We start from the raw sequence: 27,605 nt of genomic DNA, 5'->3' as shown, positions 1-27,605 counted from the left end.
CACTTGACAGAAAAAGATTTGGTCATAAGTCATGAAAGTGGTCCCACCGAGATTTGAACTCGGATCCTTGGATTCAAAGTCCAAAGTGCTAACCATTACACCATGGAACCTCCCATGTGACAGGGGAGCAAATTGCTGCAGCAATGTGGACATTTCACATTTTTTATTTTCTACAGTCAAAGACAAACAGAATTATATAACTTTTCTATTCTGTTCAACTTTTGCCTATTGAACTATGTTAGGGAAGGATGTTGCACAAAGGACTCAAGTAACGCTATGACTCTGTTGAACAGTACTTTTTATGTGAGATAAGATTTTGCAATAAAAGATAAGATTCCCCCGTGAATGCAATCTCTTCTGCCAAAATGGAAAGCTCAACCTGGTACAGGTGGGTTGATGGTGTTATGCTTGTCAATCTGGACTCTGAAAACAGGGATCTAAGTACAAAGCTCAGTGGGACTTATCTAAACTTTACGATTTTTTTTCCATTCAGTTCTTAGAAGTATTAATTGGAAAAACATCTCATTTACTTATAAACTTGTACGTATCAACTTATATGTCTGTATCTCCCTATATATCGCTATATGTCTATGTATATTTATCGGAAAATATAAATATATACATTATAAAAATACATATAATTAATAGAGGTGAAAATAATGAACAGTTGTTGCCTCTCCGCATTTGAAACATGAGCTTCTTCTCCTTCCTCTTCTATATGTCCTGAAATTGAGATAGTCACTTTTTAATCAATTTTGATCTAACAACATAGTTGATTTGTACAAAGCATATCATACGATCTGTGAATAATTCTAAAAAAGAAAATTAGATCAGTACCTTTGAGGCCTCCAAGCAAAAGCTTATATTTCATGATTGCAGATCGACTGTTGAAAATCAGCATGAGAAATGTTTTATTTCACAATTTCCATACTAATATACAAAAAACATTTGTACTATCTGAATGATACCGTCATTGTGGTTCTCTAGGTTTGATTTAAGAACACATCTCTTTCAAAATGTGCTATGTTCGCCTTATCAATAGTGTGGAAATCTTCAAAAAGGAATGCTGGGAATCAGCCCTCTGAAATGCATTTGAGAAAAACAGGATAGGATTTTGTAATGTCGCACTATTTTGTGTAGGAATGTGATGTTATGTGTATTATAAAGTTCGTATTTCTGTAACTTGTTCAAGCTGTTGGACATTTTGAAAGGATTCAACATTTTTCTCTTTCAACCTACTGGTGTTGGATTGGAGCTATCAATAACAAAAGATGACAGAAATGTAAAAGGTCGAGATTAGTAAAATAGTACCTCAAATAATTGGACTGGTACCTTTGCATGCAAAGTCCAAAGTGCCAACTGTTGCTCTTTGGAGCCACCCATGTGAGAGACAGAGAAATGGATGTAGTAGTTTGGAAATGTAGAATGTTTTAATATTCTTCAGTCAAATATGATCATTATTTTGTAAATTGCATTTCCTGATAAACGTTTGCACATTTAACACTGTTATGGAGAATGCAGCTGAAAAGAATCAAATCACATTATAGCTCTTTACACTATGAGCATTCAACTGAGATATCTTTTCATCAATGTAAGAAAAGCCCCCGCACTGATGCGCTCTCTTTTGTCTCAATGGAAAAATCCCTCATGTATGGCAGGGTTCCATGGTGTAATGGTTAGCACTCTGGACTCTGAATCCAGCGATCCGAGTTCAAATCTCGTGGGACCTGCTTGAATTATGAGATTTAATATTTCACTAATTTCTTAGAATTTGGACTTGGAAAAACATAACGTCAAAGTTTTATACTGAAACTTATCAACGTATAAGTATGTATCTATGTACACATGGCTATATCCATCTAGATAGTGATAATACAATATAAAGAAATGAATTATTCATAAACATAAGTACTGAAGCTGAAAACTAAAAACTGTTCTTTCCCATCCACAATTTAAGCAAGAGGTTATTTTCCTTTCTCATCTTTATGATCAGTAATAAGATAGTTAATTTTGCTGATTTCTTATCTGACAACATTCTTGACTTACACAGTGCATTTAATTGTGAATTTCTTTGAAAGAGGAATTCAGATTAATACATTTGACATGTCTTTCGAAAGATTCTACTTTGTGGTTATGGATCTACTTTAGAAAAACAGAGTGTAAATATCTGTGTGTCTTAATTTCAAGATTGTTATTTAAAAGTTCATCTCTTCTGTCCCCAAAATACACAATTTGATTCCTCAAGTTTTCTTTTAATGAAGGCTTTCCAATTAAAAAAGTTCCGTGTTCCCCTTATCAATAACAGTAAGATTTAAACAAGTAATATCTTGGATCAGCCTCTTGTGATGAGTTGAGAAAACAGAGTCAGCTCACAAAATATCTCATTATTTTGAGCCATTTTATTTCCATGTTTTCTAAAAGTTCTATCATTTGCTCACATCAAATAGACTTTAAAAATACAATCAATAAATCAATGTTTCACTCTACCCGTGTTAGATTTATGATATTTATGAATACACTTGACAGAAAAAGATTTGGTCATAAGTCATGAAAGTGGTCCCACCGAGATTTGAACTCGGATCCTTGGATTCAAAGTCCAAAGTGCTAACCATTTCACCATGGAACCTCCCATGTGACAGGGGAGGAAATTGCTGCAGCAATGTGGACATTTCACATTTTTTATTTTCTACAGTCAAAGACAAACAGAATTATATAACTTTTCTATTCTGTTCAACTTTTGCCTATTGAACTATGTTAGGGAAGGATGTTGCACAAAGGACTCAAGTAACGCTATGACTCTGTTGAACAGTACTTTTTATGTGAGATAAGATTTTGCAATAAAAGATAAGATTCCCCCGTGAATGCAATCTCTTCTGCCAAAATGGAAAGCTCAACCTGGTACAGGTGGGTTGATGGTGTTATGCTTGTCAATCTGGACTCTGAAAACAGGGATCTAAGTACAAAGCTCAGTGGGACTTATCTAAACTTTACGATTTTTTTTCCATTCAGTTCTTAGAAGTATTAATTGGAAAAACATCTCATTTACTTATAAACTTGTACGTATCAACTTATATGTATGTATCTCCCTATATATCGCTATATGTCTATGTATATTTATCGGAAAATATAAATATATACATTATAAAAATACATATAATTAATAGAGGTGAAAATAATGAACAGTTGTTGCCTCTCCGCATTTGAAACATGAGCTTCTTCTCCTTCCTCTTCTATATGTCCTGAAATTGAGATAGTCACTTTTTAATCAATTTTGATCTAACAACATAGTTGATTTGTACAAAGCATATCATACGATCTGTGAATAATTCTAAAAAAGAAAATTAGATCAGTACCTTTGAGGCCTCCAAGCAAAAGCTTATATTTCATGATTGCAGATCGACTGTTGAAAATCAGCATGAGAAATGTTTTATTTCACAATTTCCATACTAATATACAAAAAACATTTGTACTATCTGAATGATACCGTCATTGTGGTTCTCTAGGTTTGATTTAAGAACACATCTCTTTCAAAATGTGCTATGTTCGCCTTATCAATAGTGTGGAAATCTTCAAAAAGGAATGCTGGGAATCAGCCCTCTGAAATGCATTTGAGAAAAACAGGATAGGATTTTGTAATGTCGCACTATTTTGTGTAGGAATGTGATGTTATGTGTATTATAAAGTTCGTATTTCTGTAACTTGTTCAAGCTGTTGGACATTTTGAAAGGAGTCAACATTTGTCTCTTTCAACCTACTGGTGTTGGATTGGAGCTATCAATAACAAAAGATGACAAAAATGTAAAAGGTCGAGATTAGTAAAATAGTACCTCAAAGAATTGGACTGGTACCTTTGCATGCAAAGTCCAAAGTGCCAAGCGTTGCTCTTTGGAGCCACCCATGTGAGAGACAGAGAAATGGATGTAGTAGTTTGGAAATGTAGAATGTTTTAATATTCTTCAGTCAAATATGATCATTATTTTGTAAATTGCATTTCCTGATAAACGTTTGCACATTTAACACTGTTATGGAGAATGCAGCTGAAAAGAATCAAATCACATTATAGCTCTTTACACTATGAGCATTCAACTGAGATATCTTTTCATCAATGTAAGAAAAGCCCCCGCACTGATGCGCTCTCTTTTGTCTCAATGGAAAAATCCCTCATGTATGGCAGGGTTCCATGGTGTAATGGTTAGCACTCTGGACTCTGAATCCAGCGATCCGAGTTCAAATCTCGGTGGGACCTGCTTGAATTATGAGATATAATATTTCACTAATTTCTTAGAATTTGGACTTGGAAAAACATAACGTCAAAGTTTTATACTGAAACTTATCAACGTATAATTATGTATCTATGTACACATGGCTATATCCATCTAGATAGTGATAATACAATATAAAGAAATGAATTATTCATAAACATAAGTACTGAAGCTGAAAACTAAAAACTGTTCTTTCCCATCCACAATTTAAGCAAGAGGTTCTTTTCCTTTCTCATCTTTATGATCAGTAATAAGATAGTTCATTTTGCTGATTTCTTATCTGACAACATTCTTGACTTACACAGTGCATTTAATTGTGAATTTCTTTGAAAGAGGAATTCAGATTAATACATTTGACATGTCTTTCGAAAGATTCTACTTTGTGGTTATGGATCTACTTTAGAAAAACAGAGTGTAAATATCTGTGTGTCTTAATTTCAAGATTGTTATTTAAAAGTTCATCTCTTCTGTCCCCAAAATACACAATTTGATTCCTCAAGTTTTCTTTTAATGAAGGCTTTCCAATTAAAAAAGTTCCGTGTTCCCCTTATCAATAACAGTAAGATTTAAACAAGTAATATCTTGGATCAGCCTCTTGTGATGAGTTGAGAAAACAGAGTCAGCTCACAAAATATCTCATTATTTTGAGCCATTTTATTTCCATGTTTTCTAAAAGTTCTATCATTTGCTCACATCAAATAGACTTTAAAAATACAATCAATAAATCAATGTTTCACTCTACCCGTGTTAGATTTATGATATTTATGAATACACTTGACAGAAAAAGATTTGGTCATAAGTCATGAAAGTGGTCCCACCGAGATTTGAACTCGGATCCTTGGATTCAAAGTCCAAAGTGCTAACCATTACACCATGGAACCTCCCATGTGACAGGGGAGCAAATTGCTGCAGCAATGTGGACATTTCACATTTTTTATTTTCTACAGTCAAAGACAAACAGAATTATATAACTTTTCTATTCTGTTCAACTTTTGCCTATTGAACTATGTTAGGGAAGGATGTTGCACAAAGGACTCAAGTAACGCTATGACTCTGTTGAACAGTACTTTTTATGTGAGATAAGATTTTGCAATAAAAGATAAGATTCCCCCGTGAATGCAATCTCTTCTGCCAAAATGGAAAGCTCAACCTGGTACAGGTGGGTTGATGGTGTTATGCTTGTCAATCTGGACTCTGAAAACAGGGATCTAAGTACAAAGCTCAGTGGGACTTATCTAAACTTTACGATTTTTTTCCCATTCAGTTCTTAGAAGTATTAATTGGAAAAACATCTCATTTACTTATAAACTTGTACGTATCAACTTATATGTCTGTATCTCCCTATATATCGCTATATGTCTATGTATATTTATCGGAAAATATAAATATATACATTATAAAAATACATATAATTAATAGAGGTGAAAATAATGAACAGTTGTTGCCTCTCCGCATTTGAAACATGAGCTTCTTCTCCTTCCTCTTCTATATGTCCTGAAATTGAGATAGTCACTTTTTAATCAATTTTGATCTAACAACATAGTTGATTTGTACAAAGCATATCATACGATCTGTGAATAATTCTAAAAAAGAAAATTAGATCAGTACCTTTGAGGCCTCCAAGCAAAAGCTTATATTTCATGATTGCAGATCGACTGTTGAAAATCAGCATGAGAAATGTTTTATTTCACAATTTCCATACTAATATACAAAAAACATTTGTACTATCTGAATGATACCGTCATTGTGGTTCTCTAGGTTTGATTTAAGAACACATCTCTTTCAAAATGTGCTATGTTCGCCTTATCAATAGTGTGGAAATCTTCAAAAAGGAATGCTGGGAATCAGCCCTCTGAAATGCATTTGAGAAAAACAGGATAGGATTTTGTAATGTCGCACTATTTTGTGTAGGAATGTGATGTTATGTGTATTATAAAGTTCGTATTTCTGTAACTTGTTCAAGCTGTTGGACATTTTGAAAGGATTCAACATTTTTCTCTTTCAACCTACTGGTGTTGGATTGGAGCTATCAATAACAAAAGATGACAGAAATGTAAAAGGTCGAGATTAGTAAAATAGTACCTCAAAGAATTGGACTGGTACCTTTGCATGCAAAGTCCAAAGTGCCAACTGTTGCTCTTTGGAGCCACCCATGTGAGAGACAGAGAAATGGATGTAGTAGTTTGGAAATGTAGAATGTTTTAATATTCTTCAGTCAAATATGATCATTATTTTGTAAATTGCATTTCCTGATAAACGTTTGCACATTTAACACTGTTATGGAGAATGCAGCTGAAAAGAATCAAATCACATTATAGCTCTTTACACTATGAGCATTCAACTGAGATATCTTTTCATCAATGTAAGAAAAGCCCCCGCACTGATGCGCTCTCTTTTGTCTCAATGGAAAAATCCCTCATGTATGGCAGGGTTCCATGGTGTAATAGTTAGCACTCTGGACTCTGAATCCAGCGATCCGAGTTCAAATCTCGTGGGACCTGCTTGAATTATGAGATTTAATATTTCACTAATTTCTTAGAATTTGGACTTGGAAAAACATAACGTCAAAGTTTTATACTGAAACTTATCAACGTATAATTATGTATCTATGTACACATGGCTATATCCATCTAGATAGTGATAATACAATATAAAGAAATGAATTATTCATAAACATAAGTACTGAAGCTGAAAACTAAAAACTGTTCTTTCCCATCCACAATTTAAGCAAGAGGTTCTTTTCCTTTCTCATCTTTATGATCAGTAATAAGATAGTTCATTTTGCTGATTTCTTATCTGACAACATTCTTGACTTACACAGTGCATTTAATTGTGAATTTCTTTGAAAGAGGAATTCAGATTAATACATTTGACATGTCTTTCGAAAGATTCTACTTTGTGGTTATAGATCTACTTTAGAAAAACAGAGTGTAAATATCTGTGTGTCTTAATTTCAAGATTGTTATTTAAAAGTTCATCTCTTCTGTCCCCAAAATACACAATTTGATTCCTCAAGTTTTCTTTTAATGAAGGCTTTCCAATTAAAAAAGTTCCGTGTTCCCCTTATCAATAACAGTAAGATTTAAACAAGTAATATCTTGGATCAGCCTCTTGTGATGAGTTGAGAAAACAGAGTCAGCTCACAAAATATCTCATTATTTTGAGCCATTTTATTTCCATGTTTTCTAAAAGTTCTATCATTTGCTCACATCAAATAGACTTTAAAAATACAATCAATAAATCAATGTTTCACTCTACCCGTGTTAGATTTATGATATTTATGAATACACTTGACAGAAAAAGATTTGGTCATAAGTCATGAAAGTGGTCCCACCGAGATTTGAACTCGGATCCTTGGATTCAAAGTCCAAAGTGCTAACCATTACACCATGGAACCTCCCATGTGACAGGGGAGCAAATTGCTGCAGCAATGTGGACATTTCACATTTTTTATTTTCTACAGTCAAAGACAAACAGAATTATATAACTTTTCTATTCTGTTCAACTTTTGCCTATTGAACTATGTTAGGGAAGGATGTTGCACAAAGGACTCAAGTAACGCTATGACTCTGTTGAACAGTACTTTTTATGTGAGATAAGATTTTGCAATAAAAGATAAGATTCCCCCGTGAATGCAATCTCTTCTGCCAAAATGGAAAGCTCAACCTGGTACAGGTGGGTTGATGGTGTTATGCTTGTCAATCTGGACTCTGAAAACAGGGATCTAAGTACAAAGCTCAGTGGGACTTATCTAAACTTTACGATTTTTTTTCCATTCAGTTCTTAGAAGTATTGATTGGAAAAACATCTCATTTACTTATAAACTTGTACGTATCAACTTATATGTCTGTATCTCCCTATATATCGCTATATGTCTATGTATATTTATCGGAAAATATAAATATATACATTATAAAAATACATATAATTAATAGAGGTGAAAATAATGAACAGTTGTTGCCTCTCCGCATTTGAAACATGAGCTTCTTCTCCTTCCTCTTCTATATGTCCTGAAATTGAGATAGTCACTTTTTAATCAATTTTGATCTAACAACATAGTTGATTTGTACAAAGCATATCATACGATCTGTGAATAATTCTAAAAAAGAAAATTAGATCAGTACCTTTGAGGCCTCCAAGCAAAAGCTTATATTTCATGATTGCAGATCGACTGTTGAAAATCAGCATGAGAAATGTTTTATTTCACAATTTCCATACTAATATACAAAAAACATTTGTACTATCTGAATGATACCGTCATTGTGGTTCTCTAGGTTTGATTTAAGAACACATCTCTTTCAAAATGTGCTATGTTCGCCTTGTCAATAGTGTGGAAATCTTCAAAAAGGAATGCTGGGAATCAGCCCTCTGAAATGCATTTGAGAAAAACAGGATAGGATTTTGTAATGTCGCACTATTTTGTGTAGGAATGTGATGTTATGTGTATTATAAAGTTCGTATTTCTGTAACTTGTTCAAGCTGTTGGACATTTTGAAAGGATTCAACATTTTTCTCTTTCAACCTACTGGTGTTGGATTGGAGCTATCAATAACAAAAGATGACAGAAATGTAAAAGGTCGAGATTAGTAAAATAGTACCTCAAAGAATTGGACTGGTACCTTTGCATGCAAAGTCCAAAGTGCCAACTGTTGCTCTTTGGAGCCACCCATGTGAGAGACAGAGAAATGGATGTAGTAGTTTGGAAATGTAGAATGTTTTAATATTCTTCAGTCAAATATGATCATTATTTTGTAAATTGCATTTCCTGATAAACGTTTGCACATTTAACACTGTTATGGAGAATGCAGCTGAAAAGAATCAAATCACATTATAGCTCTTTACACTATGAGCATTCAACTGAGATATCTTTTCATCAATGTAAGAAAAGCCCCCGCACTGATGCGCTCTCTTTTGTCTCAATGGAAAAATCCCTCATGTATGGCAGGGTTCCATGGTGTAATGGTTAGCACTCTGGACTCTGAATCCAGCGATCCGAGTTCAAATCTCGTGGGACCTGCTTGAATTATGAGATTTAATATTTCACTAATTTCTTAGAATTTGGACTTGGAAAAACATAACGTCAAAGTTTTATACTGAAACTTATCAACGTATAAGTATGTATCTATGTACACATGGCTATATCCATCTAGATAGTGATAATACAATATAAAGAAATGAATTATTCATAAACATAAGTACTGAAGCTGAAAACTAAAAACTGTTCTTTCCCATCCACAATTTAAGCAAGAGGTTCTTTTCCTTTCTCATCTTTATGATCAGTAATAAGATAGTTCATTTTGCTGATTTCTTATCTGACAACATTCTTGACTTACACAGTGCATTTAATTGTGAATTTCTTTGAAAGAGGAATTCAGATTAATACATTTGACATGTCTTTCGAAAGATTCTACTTTGTGGTTATGGATCTACTTTAGAAAAACAGAGTGTAAATATCTGTGTGTCTTAATTTCAAGATTGTTATTTAAAAGTTCATCTCTTCTGTCCCCAAAATACACAATTTGATTCCTCAAGTTTTCTTTTAATGAAGGCTTTCCAATTAAAAAAGTTCCGTGTTCCCTTATCAATAACAGTAAGATTTAAACAAGTAATATCTTGGATCAGCCTCTTGTGATGAGTTGAGAAAACAGAGTCAGCTCACAAAATATCTCATTATTTTGAGCCATTTTATTTCCATGTTTTCTAAAAGTTCTATCATTTGCTCACATCAAATAGACTTTAAAAATACAATCAATAAATCAATGTTTCACTCTACCCGTGTTAGATTTATGATATTTATGAATACACTTGACAGAAAAAGATTTGGTCATAAGTCATGAAAGTGGTCCCACCGAGATTTGAACTCGGATCCTTGGATTCAAAGTCCAAAGTGCTAACCATTACACCATGGAACCTCCCATGTGACAGGGGAGCAAATTGCTGCAGCAATGTGGACATTTCACATTTTTTATTTTCTACAGTCAAAGACAAACAGAATTATATAACTTTTCTATTCTGTTCAACTTTTGCCTATTGAACTATGTTAGGGAAGGATGTTGCACAAAGGACTCAAGTAACGCTATGACTCTGTTGAACAGTACTTTTTATGTGAGATAAGATTTTGCAATAAAAGATAAGATTCCCCCGTGAATGCAATCTCTTCTGCCAAAATGGAAAGCTCAACCTGGTACAGGTGGGTTGATGGTGTTATGCTTGTCAATCTGGACTCTGAAAACAGGGATCTAAGTACAAAGCTCAGTGGGACTTATCTAAACTTTACGATTTTTTTTCCATTCAGTTCTTAGAAGTATTAATTGGAAAAACATCTCATTTACTTATAAACTTGTACGTATCAACTTATATGTCTGTATCTCCCTATATATCGCTATATGTCTATGTATATTTATCGGAAAATATAAATATATACATTATAAAAATACATATAATTAATAGAGGTGAAAATAATGAACAGTTGTTGCCTCTCCGCATTTGAAACATGAGCTTCTTCTCCTTCCTCTTCTATATGTCCTGAAATTGAGATAGTCACTTTTTAATCAATTTTGATCTAACAACATAGTTGATTTGTACAAAGCATATCATACGATCTGTGAATAATTCTAAAAAAGAAAATTAGATCAGTACCTTTGAGGCCTCCAAGCAAAAGCTTATATTTCATGATTGCAGATCGACTGTTGAAAATCAGCATGAGAAATGTTTTATTTCACAATTTCCATACTAATATACAAAAAACATTTGTACTATCTGAATGATACCGTCATTGTGGTTCTCTAGGTTTGATTTAAGAACACATCTCTTTCAAAATGTGCTATGTTCGCCTTATCAATAGTGTGGAAATCTTCAAAAAGGAATGCTGGGAATCAGCCCTCTGAAATGCATTTGAGAAAAACAGGATAGGATTTTGTAATGTCGCACTATTTTGTGTAGGAATGTGATGTTATGTGTATTATAAAGTTCGTATTTCTGTAACTTGTTCAAGCTGTTGGACATTTTGAAAGGATTCAACATTTTTCTCTTTCAACCTACTGGTGTTGGATTGGAGCTATCAATAACAAAAGATGACAGAAATGTAAAAGGTCGAGATTAGTAAAATAGTACCTCAAAGAATTGGACTGGTACCTTTGCATGCAAAGTCCAAAGTGCCAACTGTTGCTCTTTGGAGCCACCCATGTGAGAGACAGAGAAATGGATGTAGTAGTTTGGAAATGTAGAATGTTTTAATATTCTTCAGTCAAATATGATCATTATTTTGTAAATTGCATTTCCTGATAAACGTTTGCACATTTAACACTGTTATGGAGAATGCAGCTGAAAAGAATCAAATCACATTATAGCTCTTTACACTATGAGCATTCAACTGAGATATCTTTTCATCAATGTAAGAAAAGCCCCAGCACTGATGCGCTCTCTTTTGTCTCAATGGAAAAATCCCTCATGTATGGCAGGGTTCCATGGTGTAATAGTTAGCACTCTGGACTCTGAATCCAGCGATCCGAGTTCAAATCTCGTGGGACCTGCTTGAATTATGAGATTTAATATTTCACTAATTTCTTAGAATTTGGACTTGGAAAAACATAACGTCAAAGTTTTATACTGAAACTTATCAACGTATAAGTATGTATCTATGTACACATGGCTATATCCATCTAGATAGTGATAATACAATATAAAGAAATGAATTATTCATAAACATAAGTACTGAAGCTGAAAACTAAAAACTGTTCTTTCCCATCCACAATTTAAGCAAGAGGTTATTTTCCTTTCTCATCTTTATGATCAGTAATAAGATAGTTAATTTTGCTGATTTCTTATCTGACAACATTCTTGACTTACACAGTGCATTTAATTGTGAATTTCTTTGAAAGAGGAATTCAGATTAATACATTTGACATGTCTTTCGAAAGATTCTACTTTGTGGTTATAGATCTACTTTAGAAAAACAGAGTGTAAATATCTGTGTGTCTTAATTTCAAGATTGTTATTTAAAAGTTCATCTCTTCTGTCCCCAAAATACACAATTTGATTCCTCAAGTTTTCTTTTAATGAAGGCTTTCCAATTAAAAAAGTTCCGTGTTCCCCTTATCAATAACAGTAAGATTTAAACAAGTAATATCTTGGATCAGCCTCTTGTGATGAGTTGAGAAAACAGAGTCAGCTCACAAAATATCTCATTATTTTGAGCCATTTTATTTCCATGTTTTCTAAAAGTTCTATCATTTGCTCACATCAAATAGACTTTAAAAATACAATCAATAAATCAATGTTTCACTCTACCCGTGTTAGATTTATGATATTTATGAATACACTTGACAGAAAAAGATTTGGTCATAAGTCATGAAAGTGGTCCCACCGAGATTTGAACTCGGATCCTTGGATTCAAAGTCCAAAGTGCTAACCATTACACCATGGAACCTCCCATGTGACAGGGGAGCAAATTGCTGCAGCAATGTGGACATTTCACATTTTTTATTTTCTACAGTCAAAGACAAACAGAATTATATAACTTTTCTATTCTGTTCAACTTTTGCCTATTGAACTATGTTAGGGAAGGATGTTGCACAAAGGACTCAAGTAACGCTATGACTCTGTTGAACAGTACTTTTTATGTGAGATAAGATTTTGCAATAAAAGATAAGATTCCCCCGTGAATGCAATCTCTTCTGCCAAAATGGAAAGCTCAACCTGGTACAGGTGGGTTGATGGTGTTATGCTTGTCAATCTGGACTCTGAAAACAGGGATCTAAGTACAAAGCTCAGTGGGACTTATCTAAACTTTACGATTTTTTTTCCATTCAGTTCTTAGAAGTATTGATTGGAAAAACATCTCATTTACTTATAAACTTGTACGTATCAACTTATATGTCTGTATCTCCCTATATATCGCTATATGTCTATGTATATTTATCGGAAAATATAAATATATACATTATAAAAATACATATAATTAATAGAGGTGAAAATAATGAACAGTTGTTGCCTCTCCGCATTTGAAACATGAGCTTCTTCTCCTTCCTCTTCTATATGTCCTGAAATTGAGATAGTCACTTTTTAATCAATTTTGATCTAACAACATAGTTGATTTGTACAAAGCATATCATACGATCTGTGAATAATTCTAAAAAAGAAAATTAGATCAGTACCTTTGAGGCCTCCAAGCAAAAGCTTATATTTCATGATTGCAGATCGACTGTTGAAAATCAGCATGAGAAATGTTTTATTTCACAATTTCCATACTAATATACAAAAAACATTTGTACTATCTGAATGATACCGTCATTGTGGTTCTCTAGGTTTGATTTAAGAACACATCTCTTTCAAAATGTGCTATGTTCGCCTTGTCAATAGTGTGGAAATCTTCAAAAAGGAATGCTGGGAATCAGCCCTCTGAAATGCATTTGAGAAAAACAGGATAGGATTTTGTAATGTCGCACTATTTTGTGTAGGAATGTGATGTTATGTGTATTATAAAGTTCGTATTTCTGTAACTTGTTCAAGCTGTTGGACATTTTGAAAGGATTCAACATTTTTCTCTTTCAACCTACTGGTGTTGGATTGGAGCTATCAATAACAAAAGATGACAGAAATGTAAAAGGTCGAGATTAGTAAAATAGTACCTCAAAGAATTGGACTGGTACCTTTGCATGCAAAGTCCAAAGTGCCAACTGTTGCTCTTTGGAGCCACCCATGTGAGAGACAGAGAAATGGATGTAGTAGTTTGGAAATGTAGAATGTTTTAATATTCTTCAGTCAAATATGATCATTATTTTGTAAATTGCATTTCCTGATAAACGTTTGCACATTTAACACTGTTATGGAGAATGCAGCTGAAAAGAATCAAATCACATTATAGCTCTTTACACTATGAGCATTCAACTGAGATATCTTTTCATCAATGTAAGAAAAGCCCCCGCACTGATGCGCTCTCTTTTGTCTCAATGGAAAAATCCCTCATGTATGGCAGGGTTCCATGGTGTAATGGTTAGCACTCTGGACTCTGAATCCAGCGATCCGAGTTCAAATCTCGTGGGACCTGCTTGAATTATGAGATTTAATATTTCACTAATTTCTTAGAATTTGGACTTGGAAAAACATAACGTCAAAGTTTTATACTGAAACTTATCAACGTATAAGTATGTATCTATGTACACATGGCTATATCCATCTAGATAGTGATAATACAATATAAAGAAATGAATTATTCATAAACATAAGTACTGAAGCTGAAAACTAAAAACTGTTCTTTCCCATCCACAATTTAAGCAAGAGGTTCTTTTCCTTTCTCATCTTTATGATCAGTAATAAGATAGTTCATTTTGCTGATTTCTTATCTGACAACATTCTTGACTTACACAGTGCATTTAATTGTGAATTTCTTTGAAAGAGGAATTCAGATTAATACATTTGACATGTCTTTCGAAAGATTCTACTTTGTGGTTATGGATCTACTTTAGAAAAACAGAGTGTAAATATCTGTGTGTCTTAATTTCAAGATTGTTATTTAAAAGTTCATCTCTTCTGTCCCCAAAATACACAATTTGATTCCTCAAGTTTTCTTTTAATGAAGGCTTTCCAATTAAAAAAGTTCCGTGTTCCCTTATCAATAACAGTAAGATTTAAACAAGTAATATCTTGGATCAGCCTCTTGTGATGAGTTGAGAAAACAGAGTCAGCTCACAAAATATCTCATTATTTTGAGCCATTTTATTTCCATGTTTTCTAAAAGTTCTATCATTTGCTCACATCAAATAGACTTTAAAAATACAATCAATAAATCAATGTTTCACTCTACCCGTGTTAGATTTATGATATTTATGAATACACTTGACAGAAAAAGATTTGGTCATAAGTCATGAAAGTGGTCCCACCGAGATTTGAACTCGGATCCTTGGATTCAAAGTCCAAAGTGCTAACCATTACACCATGGAACCTCCCATGTGACAGGGGAGCAAATTGCTGCAGCAATGTGGACATTTCACATTTTTTATTTTCTACAGTCAAAGACAAACAGAATTATATAACTTTTCTATTCTGTTCAACTTTTGCCTATTGAACTATGTTAGGGAAGGATGTTGCACAAAGGACTCAAGTAACGCTATGACTCTGTTGAACAGTACTTTTTATGTGAGATAAGATTTTGCAATAAAAGATAAGATTCCCCCGTGAATGCAATCTCTTCTGCCAAAATGGAAAGCTCAACCTGGTACAGGTGGGTTGATGGTGTTATGCTTGTCAATCTGGACTCTGAAAACAGGGATCTAAGTACAAAGCTCAGTGGGACTTATCTAAACTTTACGATTTTTTTTCCATTCAGTTCTTAGAAGTATTAATTGGAAAAACATCTCATTTACTTATAAACTTGTACGTATCAACTTATATGTCTGTATCTCCCTATATATCGCTATATGTCTATGTATATTTATCGGAAAATATAAATATATACATTATAAAAATACATATAATTAATAGAGGTGAAAATAATGAACAGTTGTTGCCTCTCCGCATTTGAAACATGAGCTTCTTCTCCTTCCTCTTCTATATGTCCTGAAATTGAGATAGTCACTTTTTAATCAATTTTGATCTAACAACATAGTTGATTTGTACAAAGCATATCATACGATCTGTGAATAATTCTAAAAAAGAAAATTAGATCAGTACCTTTGAGGCCTCCAAGCAAAAGCTTATATTTCATGATTGCAGATCGACTGTTGAAAATCAGCATGAGAAATGTTTTATTTCACAATTTCCATACTAATATACAAAAAACATTTGTACTATCTGAATGATACCGTCATTGTGGTTCTCTAGGTTTGATTTAAGAACACATCTCTTTCAAAATGTGCTATGTTCGCCTTATCAATAGTGTGGAAATCTTCAAAAAGGAATGCTGGGAATCAGCCCTCTGAAATGCATTTGAGAAAAACAGGATAGGATTTTGTAATGTCGCACTATTTTGTGTAGGAATGTGATGTTATGTGTATTATAAAGTTCGTATTTCTGTAACTTGTTCAAGCTGTTGGACATTTTGAAAGGATTCAACATTTTTCTCTTTCAACCTACTGGTGTTGGATTGGAGCTATCAATAACAAAAGATGACAGAAATGTAAAAGGTCGAGATTAGTAAAATAGTACCTCAAAGAATTGGACTGGTACCTTTGCATGCAAAGTCCAAAGTGCCAACTGTTGCTCTTTGGAGCCACCCATGTGAGAGACAGAGAAATGGATGTAGTAGTTTGGAAATGTAGAATGTTTTAATATTCTTCAGTCAAATATGATCATTATTTTGTAAATTGCATTTCCTGATAAACGTTTGCACATTTAACACTGTTATGGAGAATGCAGCTGAAAAGAATCAAATCACATTATAGCTCTTTACACTATGAGCATTCAACTGAGATATCTTTTCATCAATGTAAGAAAAGCCCCAGCACTGATGCGCTCTCTTTTGTCTCAATGGAAAAATCCCTCATGTATGGCAGGGTTCCATGGTGTAATAGTTAGCACTCTGGACTCTGAATCCAGCGATCCGAGTTCAAATCTCGTGGGACCTGCTTGAATTATGAGATTTAATATTTCACTAATTTCTTAGAATTTGGACTTGGAAAAACATAACGTCAAAGTTTTATACTGAAACTTATCAACGTATAAGTATGTATCTATGTACACATGGCTATATCCATCTAGATAGTGATAATACAATATAAAGAAATGAATTATTCATAAACATAAGTACTGAAGCTGAAAACTAAAAACTGTTCTTTCCCATCCACAATTTAAGCAAGAGGTTATTTTCCTTTCTCATCTTTATGATCAGTAATAAGATAGTTAATTTTGCTGATTTCTTATCTGACAACATTCTTGACTTACACAGTGCATTTAATTGTGAATTTCTTTGAAAGAGGAATTCAGATTAATACATTTGACATGTCTTTCGAAAGATTCTACTTTGTGGTTATGGATCTACTTTAGAAAAACAGAGTGTAAATATCTGTGTGTCTTAATTTCAAGATTGTTATTTAAAAGTTCATCTCTTCTGTCCCCAAAATACACAATTTGATTCCCCAAGTTTTCTTTTAATGAAGGCTTTCCAATTAAAAAAGTTCCGTGTTCCCCTTATCAATAACAGTAAGATTTAAACAAGTAATATCTTGGATCAGCCTCTTGTGATGAGTTGAGAAAACAGAGTCAGCTCACAAAATATCTCATTATTTTGAGCCATTTTATTTCCATGTTTTCTAAAAGTTCTATCATTTGCTCACATCAAATAGACTTTAAAAATACAATCAATACATCAATGTTTCACTCTACCCGTGTTAGATTTATGATATTTATGAATACACTTGACAGAAAAAGATTTGGTCATAAGTCATGAAAGTAGTCCCACCGAGATTTGAACTCGGATCCTTGGATTCAAAGTCCAAAGTGCTAACCATTTCACCATGGAACCTCCCATGTGACAGGGGAGGAAATTGCTGCAGCAATGTGGACATTTCACATTTTTTATTTTCTACAGTCAAAGACAAACAGAATTATATAACTTTTCTATTCTGTTCAACTTTTGCCTATTGAACTATGTTAGGGAAGGATGTTGCACAAAGGACTCAAGTAACGCTATGACTCTGTTGAACAGTACTTTTTATGTGAGATAAGATTTTGCAATAAAAGATAAGATTCCCCCGTGAATGCAATCTCTTCTGCCAAAATGGAAAGCTCAACCTGGTACAGGTGGGTTGATGGTGTTATGCTTGTCAATCTGGACTCTGAAAACAGGGATCTAAGTACAAAGCTCAGTGGGACTTATCTAAACTTTACGATTTTTTTTCCATTCAGTTCTTAGAAGTATTAATTGGAAAAACATCTCATTTACTTATAAACTTGTACGTATCAACTTATATGTATGTATCTCCCTATATATCGCTATATGTCTATGTATATTTATCGGAAAATATAAATATATACATTATAAAAATACATATAATTAATAGAGGTGAAAATAATGAACAGTTGTTGCCTCTCCGCATTTGAAACATGAGCTTCTTCTCCTTCCTCTTCTATATGTCCTGAAATTGAGATAGTCACTTTTTAATCAATTTTGATCTAACAACATAGTTGATTTGTACAAAGCATATCATACGATCTGTGAATAATTCTAAAAAAGAAAATTAGATCAGTACCTTTGAGGCCTCCAAGCAAAAGCTTATATTTCATGATTGCAGATCGACTGTTGAAAATCAGCATGAGAAATGTTTTATTTCACAATTTCCATACTAATATACAAAAAACATTTGTACTATCTGAATGATACCGTCATTGTGGTTCTCTAGGTTTGATTTAAGAACACATCTCTTTCAAAATGTGCTATGTTCGCCTTATCAATAGTGTGGAAATCTTCAAAAAGGAATGCTGGGAATCAGCCCTCTGAAATGCATTTGAGAAAAACAGGATAGGATTTTGTAATGTCGCACTATTTTGTGTAGGAATGTGATGTTATGTGTATTATAAAGTTCGTATTTCTGTAACTTGTTCAAGCTGTTGGACATTTTGAAAGGAGTCAACATTTGTCTCTTTCAACCTACTGGTGTTGGATTGGAGCTATCAATAACAAAAGATGACAGAAATGTAAAAGGTCGAGATTAGTAAAATAGTACCTCAAAGAATTGGACTGGTACCTTTGCATGCAAAGTCCAAAGTGCCAAGCGTTGCTCTTTGGAGCCACCCATGTGAGAGACAGAGAAATGGATGTAGTAGTTTGGAAATGTAGAATGTTTTAATATTCTTCAGTCAAATATGATCATTATTTTGTAAATTGCATTTCCTGATAAACGTTTGCACATTTAACACTGTTATGGAGAATGCAGCTGAAAAGAATCAAATCACATTATAGCTCTTTACACTATGAGCATTCAACTGAGATATCTTTTCATCAATGTAAGAAAAGCCCCCGCACTGATGCGCTCTCTTTTGTCTCAATGGAAAAATCCCTCATGTATGGCAGGGTTCCATGGTGTAATGGTTAGCACTCTGGACTCTGAATCCAGCGATCCGAGTTCAAATCTCGGTGGGACCTGCTTGAATTATGAGATATAATATTTCACTAATTTCTTAGAATTTGGACTTGGAAAAACATAACGTCAAAGTTTTATACTGAAACTTATCAACGTATAATTATGTATCTATGTACACATGGCTATATCCATCTAGATAGTGATAATACAATATAAAGAAATGAATTATTCATAAACATAAGTACTGAAGCTGAAAACTAAAAACTGTTCTTTCCCATCCACAATTTAAGCAAGAGGTTCTTTTCCTTTCTCATCTTTATGATCAGTAATAAGATAGTTCATTTTGCTGATTTCTTATCTGACAACATTCTTGACTTACACAGTGCATTTAATTGTGAATTTCTTTGAAAGAGGAATTCAGATTAATACATTTGACATGTCTTTCGAAAGATTCTACTTTGTGGTTATGGATCTACTTTAGAAAAACAGAGTGTAAATATCTGTGTGTCTTAATTTCAAGATTGTTATTTAAAAGTTCATCTCTTCTGTCCCCAAAATACACAATTTGATTCCTCAAGTTTTCTTTTAATGAAGGCTTTCCAATTAAAAAAGTTCCGTGTTCCCCTTATCAATAACAGTAAGATTTAAACAAGTAATATCTTGGATCAGCCTCTTGTGATGAGTTGAGAAAACAGAGTCAGCTCACAAAATATCTCATTATTTTGAGCCATTTTATTTCCATGTTTTCTAAAAGTTCTATCATTTGCTCACATCAAATAGACTTTAAAAATACAATCAATAAATCAATGTTTCACTCTACCCGTGTTAGATTTATGATATTTATGAATACACTTGACAGAAAAAGATTTGGTCATAAGTCATGAAAGTGGTCCCACCGAGATTTGAACTCGGATCCTTGGATTCAAAGTCCAAAGTGCTAACCATTACACCATGGAACCTCCCATGTGACAGGGGAGCAAATTGCTGCAGCAATGTGGACATTTCACATTTTTTATTTTCTACAGTCAAAGACAAACAGAATTATATAACTTTTCTATTCTGTTCAACTTTTGCCTATTGAACTATGTTAGGGAAGGATGTTGCACAAAGGACTCAAGTAACGCTATGACTCTGTTGAACAGTACTTTTTATGTGAGATAAGATTTTGCAATAAAAGATAAGATTCCCCCGTGAATGCAATCTCTTCTGCCAAAATGGAAAGCTCAACCTGGTACAGGTGGGTTGATGGTGTTATGCTTGTCAATCTGGACTCTGAAAACAGGGATCTAAGTACAAAGCTCAGTGGGACTTATCTAAACTTTACGATTTTTTTTCCATTCAGTTCTTAGAAGTATTAATTGGAAAAACATCTCATTTACTTATAAACTTGTACGTATCAACTTATATGTATGTATCTCCCTATATATCGCTATATGTCTATGTATATTTATCGGAAAATATAAATATATACATTATAAAAATACATATAATTAATAGAGGTGAAAATAATGAACAGTTGTTGCCTCTCCGCATTTGAAACATGAGCTTCTTCTCCTTCCTCTTCTATATGTCCTGAAATTGAGATAGTCACTTTTTAATCAATTTTGATCTAACAACATAGTTGATTTGTACAAAGCATATCATACGATCTGTGAATAATTCTAAAAAAGAAAATTAGATCAGTACCTTTGAGGCCTCCAAGCAAAAGCTTATATTTCATGATTGCAGATCGACTGTTGAAAATCAGCATGAGAAATGTTTTATTTCACAATTTCCATACTAATATACAAAAAACATTTGTACTATCTGAATGATACCGTCATTGTGGTTCTCTAGGTTTGATTTAAGAACACATCTCTTTCAAAATGTGCTATGTTCGCCTTATCAATAGTGTGGAAATCTTCAAAAAGGAATGCTGGGAATCAGCCCTCTGAAATGCATTTGAGAAAAACAGGATAGGATTTTGTAATGTCGCACTATTTTGTGTAGGAATGTGATGTTATGTGTATTATAAAGTTCGTATTTCTGTCAGTTGTTCAAGCTGTTGGACATTTTGAAAGGAGTCAACATTTGTCTCTTTCAACCTACTGGTGTTGGATTGGAGCTATCAATAACAAAAGATGACAGAAATGTAAAAGGTCGAGATTAGTAAAATAGTACCTCAAAGAATTGGACTGGTACCTTTGCATGCAAAGTCCAAAGTGCCAAGCGTTGCTCTTTGGAGCCACCCATGTGAGAGACAGAGAAATGGATGTAGTAGTTTGGAAATGTAGAATGTTTTAATATTCTTCAGTCAAATATGATCATTATTTTGTAAATTGCATTTCCTGATAAACGTTTGCACATTTAACACTGTTATGGAGAATGCAGCTGAAAAGAATCAAATCACATTATAGCTCTTTACACTATGAGCATTCAACTGAGATATCTTTTCATCAATGTAAGAAAAGCCCCCGCACTGATGCGCTCTCTTTTGTCTCAATGGAAAAATCCCTCATGTATGGCAGGGTTCCATGGTGTAATGGTTAGCACTCTGGACTCTGAATCCAGCGATCCGAGTTCAAATCTCGGTGGGACCTGCTTGAATTATGAGATATAATATTTCACTAATTTCTTAGAATTTGGACTTGGAAAAACATAACGTCAAAGTTTTATACTGAAACTTATCAACGTATAATTATGTATCTATGTACACATGGCTATATCCATCTAGATAGTGATAATACAATATAAAGAAATGAATTATTCATAAACATAAGTACTGAAGCTGAAAACTAAAAACTGTTCTTTCCCATCCACAATTTAAGCAAGAGGTTCTTTTCCTTTCTCATCTTTATGATCAGTAATAAGATAGTTCATTTTGCTGATTTCTTATCTGACAACATTCTTGACTTACACAGTGCATTTAATTGTGAATTTCTTTGAAAGAGGAATTCAGATTAATACATTTGACATGTCTTTCGAAAGATTCTACTTTGTGGTTATGGATCTACTTTAGAAAAACAGAGTGTAAATATCTGTGTGTCTTAATTTCAAGATTGTTATTTAAAAGTTCATCTCTTCTGTCCCCAAAATACACAATTTGATTCCTCAAGTTTTCTTTTAATGAAGGCTTTCCAATTAAAAAAGTTCTGTGTTCCCCTTATCAATAACAGTAAGATTTAAACAAGTAATATCTTGGATCAGCCTCTTGTGATGAGTTGAGAAAACAGAGTCAGCTCACAAAATATCTCATTATTTTGAGCCATTTTATTTCCATGTTTCCTAAAAGTTCTATCATTTGCTCACATCAAATAGACTTTAAAAATACAATCAATAAATCAATGTTTCACTCTACCCGTGTTAGATTTATGATATTTATGAATACACTTGACAGAAAAAGATTTGGTCATAAGTCATGAAAGTGGTCCCACCGAGATTTGAACTCGGATCCTTGGATTCAAAGTCCAAAGTGCTAACCATTTCACCATGGAACCTCCCATGTGACAGGGGAGGAAATTGCTGCAGCAATGTGGACATTTCACATTTTTTATTTTCTACAGTCAAAGACAAACAGAATTATATAACTTTTCTATTCTGTTCAACTTTTGCCTATTGAACTATGTTAGGGAAGGATGTTGCACAAAGGACTCAAGTAACGCTATGACTCTGTTGAACAGTACTTTTTATGTGAGATAAGATTTTGCAATAAAAGATAAGATTCCCCCGTGAATGCAATCTCTTCTGCCAAAATGGAAAGCTCAACCTGGTACAGGTGGGTTGATGGTGTTATGCTTGTCAATCTGGACTCTGAAAACAGGGATCTAAGTACAAAGCTCAGTGGGACTTATCTAAACTTTACGATTTTTTTTCCATTCAGTTCTTAGAAGTATTAATTGGAAAAACATCTCATTTACTTATAAACTTGTACGTATCAACTTATATGTCTGTATCTCCCTATATATCGCTATATGTCTATGTATATTTATCGGAAAATATAAATATATACATTATAAAAATACATATAATTAATAGAGGTGAAAATAATGAACAGTTGTTGCCTCTCCGCATTTGAAACATGAGCTTCTTCTCCTTCCTCTTCTATATGTCCTGAAATTGAGATAGTCACTTTTTAATCAATTTTGATCTAACAACATAGTTGATTTGTACAAAGCATATCATACGATCTGTGAATAATTCTAAAAAAGAAAATTAGATCAGTACCTTTGAGGCCTCCAAGCAAAAGCTTATATTTCATGATTGCAGATCGACTGTTGAAAATCAGCATGAGAAATGTTTTATTTCACAATTTCCATACTAATATACAAAAAACATTTGTACTATCTGAATGATACCGTCATTGTGGTTCTCTAGGTTTGATTTAAGAACACATCTCTTTCAAAATGTGCTATGTTCGCCTTGTCAATAGTGTGGAAATCTTCAAAAAGGAATGCTGGGAATCAGCCCTCTGAAATGCATTTGAGAAAAACAGGATAGGATTTTGTAATGTCGCACTATTTTGTGTAGGAATGTGATGTTATGTGTATTATAAAGTTCGTATTTCTGTAACTTGTTCAAGCTGTTGGACATTTTGAAAGGATTCAACATTTTTCTCTTTCAACCTACTGGTGTTGGATTGGAGCTATCAATAACAAAAGATGACAGAAATGTAAAAGGTCGAGATTAGTAAAATAGTACCTCAAAGAATTGGACTGGTACCTTTGCATGCAAAGTCCAAAGTGCCAACTGTTGCTCTTTGGAGCCACCCATGTGAGAGACAGAGAAATGGATGTAGTAGTTTGGAAATGTAGAATGTTTTAATATTCTTCAGTCAAATATGATCATTATTTTGTAAATTGCATTTCCTGATAAACGTTTGCACATTTAACACTGTTATGGAGAATGCAGCTGAAAAGAATCAAATCACATTATAGCTCTTTACACTATGAGCATTCAACTGAGATATCTTTTCATCAATGTAAGAAAAGCCCCCGCACTGATGCGCTCTCTTTTGTCTCAATGGAAAAATCCCTCATGTATGGCAGGGTTCCATGGTGTAATGGTTAGCACTCTGGACTCTGAATCCAGCGATCCGAGTTCAAATCTCGTGGGACCTGCTTGAATTATGAGATTTAATATTTCACTAATTTCTTAGAATTTGGACTTGGAAAAACATAACGTCAAAGTTTTATACTGAAACTTATCAACGTATAAGTATGTATCTATGTACACATGGCTATATCCATCTAGATAGTGATAATACAATATAAAGAAATGAATTATTCATAAACATAAGTACTGAAGCTGAAAACTAAAAACTGTTCTTTCCCATCCACAATTTAAGCAAGAGGTTCTTTTCCTTTCTCATCTTTATGATCAGTAATAAGATAGTTCATTTTGCTGATTTCTTATCTGACAACATTCTTGACTTACACAGTGCATTTAATTGTGAATTTCTTTGAAAGAGGAATTCAGATTAATACATTTGACATGTCTTTCGAAAGATTCTACTTTGTGGTTATGGATCTACTTTAGAAAAACAGAGTGTAAATATCTGTGTGTCTTAATTTCAAGATTGTTATTTAAAAGTTCATCTCTTCTGTCCCCAAAATACACAATTTGATTCCTCAAGTTTTCTTTTAATGAAGGCTTTCCAATTAAAAAAGTTCGGTGTTCCCTTATCAATAACAGTAAGATTTAAACAAGTAATATCTTGGATCAGCCTCTTGTGATGAGTTGAGAAAACAGAGTCAGCTCACAAAATATCTCATTATTTTGAGCCATTTTATTTCCATGTTTTCTAAAAGTTCTATCATTTGCTCACATCAAATAGACTTTAAAAATACAATCAATAAATCAATGTTTCACTCTACCCGTGTTAGATTTATGATATTTATGAATACACTTGACAGAAAAAGATTTGGTCATAAGTCATGAAAGTGGTCCCACCGAGATTTGAACTCGGATCCTTGGATTCAAAGTCCAAAGTGCTAACCATTACACCATGGAACCTCCCATGTGACAGGGGAGCAAATTGCTGCAGCAATGTGGACATTTCACATTTTTTATTTTCTACAGTCAAAGACAAACAGAATTATATAACTTTTCTATTCTGTTCAACTTTTGCCTATTGAACTATGTTAGGGAAGGATGTTGCACAAAGGACTCAAGTAACGCTATGACTCTGTTGAACAGTACTTTTTATGTGAGATAAGATTTTGCAATAAAAGATAAGATTCCCCCGTGAATGCAATCTCTTCTGCCAAAATGGAAAGCTCAACCTGGTACAGGTGGGTTGATGGTGTTATGCTTGTCAATCTGGACTCTGAAAACAGGGATCTAAGTACAAAGCTCAGTGGGACTTATCTAAACTTTACGATTTTTTTTCCATTCAGTTCTTAGAAGTATTAATTGGAAAAACATCTCATTTACTTATAAACTTGTACGTATCAACTTATATGTCTGTATCTCCCTATATATCGCTATATGTCTATGTATATTTATCGGAAAATATAAATATATACATTATAAAAATACATATAATTAATAGAGGTGAAAATAATGAACAGTTGTTGCCTCTCCGCATTTGAAACATGAGCTTCTTCTCCTTCCTCTTCTATATGTCCTGAAATTGAGATAGTCACTTTTTAATCAATTTTGATCTAACAACATAGTTGATTTGTACAAAGCATATCATACGATCTGTGAATAATTCTAAAAAAGAAAATTAGATCAGTACCTTTGAGGCCTCCAAGCAAAAGCTTATATTTCATGATTGCAGATCGACTGTTGAAAATCAGCATGAGAAATGTTTTATTTCACAATTTCCATACTAATATACAAAAAACATTTGTACTATCTGAATGATACCGTCATTGTGGTTCTCTAGGTTTGATTTAAGAACACATCTCTTTCAAAATGTGCTATGTTCGCCTTATCAATAGTGTGGAAATCTTCAAAAAGGAATGCTGGGAATCAGCCCTCTGAAATGCATTTGAGAAAAACAGGATAGGATTTTGTAATGTCGCACTATTTTGTGTAGGAATGTGATGTTATGTGTATTATAAAGTTCGTATTTCTGTAACTTGTTCAAGCTGTTGGACATTTTGAAAGGATTCAACATTTTTCTCTTTCAACCTACTGGTGTTGGATTGGAGCTATCAATAACAAAAGATGACAGAAATGTAAAAGGTCGAGATTAGTAAAATAGTACCTCAAAGAATTGGACTGGTACCTTTGCATGCAAAGTCCAAAGTGCCAACTGTTGCTCTTTGGAGCCACCCATGTGAGAGACAGAGAAATGGATGTAGTAGTTTGGAAATGTAGAATGTTTTAATATTCTTCAGTCAAATATGATCATTATTTTGTAAATTGCATTTCCTGATAAACGTTTGCACATTTAACACTGTTATGGAGAATGCAGCTGAAAAGAATCAAATCACATTATAGCTCTTTACACTATGAGCATTCAACTGAGATATCTTTTCATCAATGTAAGAAAAGCCCCAGCACTGATGCGCTCTCTTTTGTCTCAATGGAAAAATCCCTCATGTATGGCAGGGTTCCATGGTGTAATAGTTAGCACTCTGGACTCTGAATCCAGCGATCCGAGTTCAAATCTCGTGGGACCTGCTTGAATTATGAGATTTAATATTTCACTAATTTCTTAGAATTTGGACTTGGAAAAACATAACGTCAAAGTTTTATACTGAAACTTATCAACGTATAAGTATGTATCTATGTACACATGGCTATATCCATCTAGATAGTGATAATACAATATAAAGAAATGAATTATTCATAAACATAAGTACTGAAGCTGAAAACTAAAAACTGTTCTTTCCCATCCACAATTTAAGCAAGAGGTTATTTTCCTTTCTCATCTTTATGATCAGTAATAAGATAGTTAATTTTGCTGATTTCTTATCTGACAACATTCTTGACTTACACAGTGCATTTAATTGTGAATTTCTTTGAAAGAGGAATTCAGATTAATACATTTGACATGTCTTTCGAAAGATTCTACTTTGTGGTTATGGATCTACTTTAGAAAAACAGAGTGTAAATATCTGTGTGTCTTAATTTCAAGATTGTTATTTAAAAGTTCATCTCTTCTGTCCCCAAAATACACAATTTGATTCCCCAAGTTTTCTTTTAATGAAGGCTTTCCAATTAAAAAAGTTCCGTGTTCCCCTTATCAATAACAGTAAGATTTAAACAAGTAATATCTTGGATCAGCCTCTTGTGATGAGTTGAGAAAACAGAGTCAGCTCACAAAATATCTCATTATTTTGAGCCATTTTATTTCCATGTTTTCTAAAAGTTCTATCATTTGCTCACATCAAAT

The 27,605-nt window shown here is 33.4% G+C and overlaps 13 non-coding genes across 13 annotated transcripts; 3 read left to right on the top strand and 10 right to left on the bottom strand.

The window, feature by feature from the left end:
- Positions 1–38: 38 nt before the first annotated feature.
- Positions 39–110, bottom strand: TRNAQ-UUG (transfer RNA glutamine (anticodon UUG)). The gene has a single exon. It is a non-coding gene; the product is annotated as a tRNA-Gln (tRNA).
- Positions 111–2,554: 2,444 nt separating this feature from the next.
- On the bottom strand, positions 2,555–2,626 carry TRNAQ-UUG (transfer RNA glutamine (anticodon UUG)). Its single transcript has one exon. It is a non-coding gene; the product is annotated as a tRNA-Gln (tRNA).
- Positions 2,627–4,174: 1,548 nt separating this feature from the next.
- On the top strand, positions 4,175–4,246 carry TRNAQ-CUG (transfer RNA glutamine (anticodon CUG)). The gene has a single exon. It is a non-coding gene; the product is annotated as a tRNA-Gln (tRNA).
- Positions 4,247–5,071: 825 nt separating this feature from the next.
- Positions 5,072–5,143, bottom strand: TRNAQ-UUG (transfer RNA glutamine (anticodon UUG)). The gene has a single exon. It is a non-coding gene; the product is annotated as a tRNA-Gln (tRNA).
- A 2,444-nt stretch (positions 5,144–7,587) lies between these two features.
- On the bottom strand, positions 7,588–7,659 carry TRNAQ-UUG (transfer RNA glutamine (anticodon UUG)). The gene has a single exon. It is a non-coding gene; the product is annotated as a tRNA-Gln (tRNA).
- Positions 7,660–10,102: 2,443 nt separating this feature from the next.
- Positions 10,103–10,174, bottom strand: TRNAQ-UUG (transfer RNA glutamine (anticodon UUG)). The gene has a single exon. It is a non-coding gene; the product is annotated as a tRNA-Gln (tRNA).
- Positions 10,175–12,618: 2,444 nt separating this feature from the next.
- On the bottom strand, positions 12,619–12,690 carry TRNAQ-UUG (transfer RNA glutamine (anticodon UUG)). Its single transcript has one exon. It is a non-coding gene; the product is annotated as a tRNA-Gln (tRNA).
- A 2,443-nt stretch (positions 12,691–15,133) lies between these two features.
- On the bottom strand, positions 15,134–15,205 carry TRNAQ-UUG (transfer RNA glutamine (anticodon UUG)). The gene has a single exon. It is a non-coding gene; the product is annotated as a tRNA-Gln (tRNA).
- A 4,064-nt stretch (positions 15,206–19,269) lies between these two features.
- TRNAQ-CUG (transfer RNA glutamine (anticodon CUG)) lies at positions 19,270–19,341 on the top strand. The gene has a single exon. It is a non-coding gene; the product is annotated as a tRNA-Gln (tRNA).
- An 825-nt stretch (positions 19,342–20,166) lies between these two features.
- On the bottom strand, positions 20,167–20,238 carry TRNAQ-UUG (transfer RNA glutamine (anticodon UUG)). The gene has a single exon. It is a non-coding gene; the product is annotated as a tRNA-Gln (tRNA).
- A 1,548-nt stretch (positions 20,239–21,786) lies between these two features.
- TRNAQ-CUG (transfer RNA glutamine (anticodon CUG)) lies at positions 21,787–21,858 on the top strand. The gene has a single exon. It is a non-coding gene; the product is annotated as a tRNA-Gln (tRNA).
- Positions 21,859–22,683: 825 nt separating this feature from the next.
- On the bottom strand, positions 22,684–22,755 carry TRNAQ-UUG (transfer RNA glutamine (anticodon UUG)). The gene has a single exon. It is a non-coding gene; the product is annotated as a tRNA-Gln (tRNA).
- A 2,443-nt stretch (positions 22,756–25,198) lies between these two features.
- TRNAQ-UUG (transfer RNA glutamine (anticodon UUG)) lies at positions 25,199–25,270 on the bottom strand. Its single transcript has one exon. It is a non-coding gene; the product is annotated as a tRNA-Gln (tRNA).
- Positions 25,271–27,605: the final 2,335 nt, after the last annotated feature.

The sequence above is a fragment of the Lissotriton vulgaris genome, chromosome 4_1 (assembly GCF_964263255.1).
Source record: "Lissotriton vulgaris chromosome 4_1, aLisVul1.2, whole genome shotgun sequence".
Lineage (NCBI taxonomy): Eukaryota > Metazoa > Chordata > Amphibia > Caudata > Salamandridae > Lissotriton > Lissotriton vulgaris.
The sequence above is the reverse complement of the archived record's forward strand: the minus strand, read 5'-3'. Positions and strand labels throughout refer to the sequence as shown.